The sequence below is a fragment of the Xyrauchen texanus genome, chromosome 40 (assembly GCF_025860055.1).
Source record: "Xyrauchen texanus isolate HMW12.3.18 chromosome 40, RBS_HiC_50CHRs, whole genome shotgun sequence".
In the NCBI taxonomy this organism is placed as follows: domain Eukaryota; kingdom Metazoa; phylum Chordata; class Actinopteri; order Cypriniformes; family Catostomidae; genus Xyrauchen; species Xyrauchen texanus.
The window spans coordinates 26,692,536-26,695,931 of record NC_068315.1 but is presented as its reverse complement, the minus strand read 5'-3'; positions in this window follow the sequence as shown (position 1 = coordinate 26,695,931).

The window sequence follows — 3,396 nt, the reverse complement described above, 5'->3', positions numbered from 1 at the left end:
CAGTCCATGCCCTTCTTCATCCTTAGAAAGGTACAGTAAATTTTTTGGCATCCAATACAGCTTATCCCAAAAAAAGGCTATTAATATTGACTTAAATTTGATTAAAAAGTCTGTTGGGGGGTCTATACAAATCAAACTATGCCATAGAGCAGAGGCAATTAAATTGTTAATTACAATATTCGCCCCTTGTAAGACATTTTTGGAAGTAAAAACTTCCACTTCAATAACATCTTAAGAAATTGTGACAACATTCTCATTACCTAAAAAAAAACCTCCCAAGTATTTAAAACCACCCCTGGTCCATTTCAGGCCAGCTGGAAGAATGGGTTCAACACATAACCAACTCCCAACAATTTTGGATTCACTTTTATGCCAATTCACTTTAGCAGAAGAAACACTTTTAAAATCTTCTAATAATCGCAACATCACGTTCACATCATTTTGATCTTTAATTTGTACCTGTAACGAACCCCGCTCCTCTAGTTCGCTCCGCTCCCTCGAGCTCACACGCTCGCTCCCAATCACCCCCCTCTGGCTCTCACGCTCGCTCCCAATCACCAGAGTATTAGTTTCACCCGCACGCGTCCCAATCACTCGATTATTAGTTTCACCTGCACTGTTCGTTTTCCCCTATTTAAAAATCGTTTTCCCCTGATTTTCCCCGGTAAAATCAGTTCTCCTTCATTCCATTCTCCAACACTATATGCTGAACTTTTGGCCCAGTTTACATTTGCAGATTAGATTTTTGCATAATTGTTAACAATATCAATCAGTTTGTCAATATCATCCTGTCCACTGGTTGAAACTAAAACATCATGTCATATGCTGATAATTTTATAGGTAGAAAGGTACTTTCATAACTAAAACCATCTAAATGAGTCCTAATTTTATTAACATGGGTTCTATTGCAATTGAGTCAAGCATAAAGCGAGAGAGAGATTTTGATTGATTGATTGATATTTCTTTATGTACTATAATTTATAGTGTGAAAAGCCTACTAGAGCTCTGTCAATCGCTGGGCCTGTATAGTGACTGGTCGCATACAGGGAGACTCTTTTGGCTGTTATACCTTTAGTCCATGTCTGGGTAACAGTACTGTAGATTATTTAATTACAGATATTGACCCAGTGCATCTCAGAGCATTCACAGTCAGTCCTCAAACACCTCTGTCAGACCAATGTAAAATTACACTGTATCTAAAACCAACTCAAACCAATGAATCACACAGATGGCCCTCTCATTTACTGAAGCTGCAACAATCCTACAAGTGGACAAAAAACAGCAAAGAAAATTATCAAAGTGCAATAGAAAGTCAAACTATACAATTATTATCGGACAAATTTATAATGAACACATATCCACAAAATAAAGCAATCTGGCAATAAATGACATTGCCAATATATTTCACCAATCAGCATCCATGTGCAATTTTAAATAAACATCAAAAAGGAAACCAAAAAACACCAACGAAAAGTGGTTTGACAGTGAGTGTAAATGTATTAGAACAACAGTACGACATCTTTCCAATCAAAAACACAGAGATCCTAACAATCAAGAACTCCGCCATCAATAGAAGCTCTTAAAGTGTACAAACAAACTCTAAGAGCAAAAAGGGAAGAGCATACAGAACAATTATTTCAAGCAATGAGAAGTCAATAAATACCAGTAACTTCTGGAACAATTGGAGCACTCTCTATAGACCCTAACAGGAAGAATATGCCATTCAAAATGGGAACATATGGAAGACAAACTTTGAAAATCTATTAAGGACAATCAGACCCTGGATTTCCCAAACACAGCAAATGAGCTAAAAGATAGACTACATGCATTAAAACCCAACAAGGTATGTGGCATTAATGGAATATTATACTAAATGATCAAATACACCAATGACAAATTCAAAAGCGCAATAATTAAATTATTCAACATTGTTTTGAGTGTTGGGTATTTTCCTGACACCTGGAATCAAGGCTTAATTACACCCATCTTTAAACAAAGAGACACATTTGAGCCAAACAATTAGAGGCATATGTGTCAATAGCAACCTGGGAAAATATTCTGTTCGATTATTAAAACAAGATTGCAGAACTTTCCTAAAACTCACAAAATCCTGGAGAAAAGCCAAATGGGATTCCTGCCCAAATACAGAACATCTGACCACATACACCCTCCACACGATTATTGAGAAACATGTACCGGTACTTTGAGAAGGCATTTGATTCAATCTGGCATGAGGGACTCTTCCTAAAACTACTGGAAAATGGGATGGGAGGGAAAATATTTGATTTATTTAGCACCATGTATAAAAACAATACATGTGCTGTAAAAATAGGGAACAGACAAACAAGTTTTCCCTCAACAACGAGTCAGACAAGGTTGCCCATTGAGCCCCGCTCTATTTAACATTTATATAAATGAATTAGCCAAAGCATAAAATAATTCGACTGCCCTGGCCCAACCCTGACTGAATCAGAAATTAAATGTCTCCTCTTTGCAGATGATTTAGTCCTTCTGTCAAAAACAAAAGAGGGACTACAACAGCTCCGTGACATCATAGAGACATTCAGTCAAACATGGGTTCTTAAAATTAACCTAGCAAAAACGAAAATAATGATTTTTCAAAATAGATCCAGGGCCCGGTTTTTCAAAAGGTTTAATCCGGATAAAATTGATCCGGATTTAGTAATACTTTTTTTTGCGATCCGTGATCACGTAATCCAGCTTACTTTTGAGCCAGTTTTTCAAAGCAACATCGGATTGGATCAATCTGATCTGGATAGGAACTTTTCAGGATCACCAAATCTGGATAACCAGTGCTCAAACAGGATAGGAAATCACAATGTAGAACTATAGATATGTAAAGAGCAACAAGTAGAATAGCCAGTGTGGGGTCAATATAAGTTTATTTTTATTTGAAATGAAAACACACACATTTAAAAAAACTAAAAACAAGAAAAACCCCACCCCCTCCTCTTCCAGCAGTCCGCTCATCTGAGACCTACAACACAAACACTGTACTTTGAGGATATTTATAACAAGTTTCAAATATAGATGTAGTGAATAAAAAAAAAAGACTTCATGTCAAATACTCCACAATAATTTCAGACTTCCTCATCTGATGTGGAGAGACCAGCTTGTCTGAGCGTAGCCTTTAGGAGACGGATCTCAAGTCTGGCCTTGGTTTGCTGCAGTTTGGTCAGAGTCAGTTGTTCCTCTGCCAGAACGAGCAAACAGGACGTGCAACAAGGGATGCAATAGTTAGACACTATTTCTGATTTGGATTTGTTTTGGATTTCAGAAATCAGTGATTGACAGGAAGCTCTCTCTCAGTGAGAGAAAGAGAGCTTCCTTTCTCATCGATCGGTCTTCCCTCTGCCTGTCTTTAAAGAGAACAAT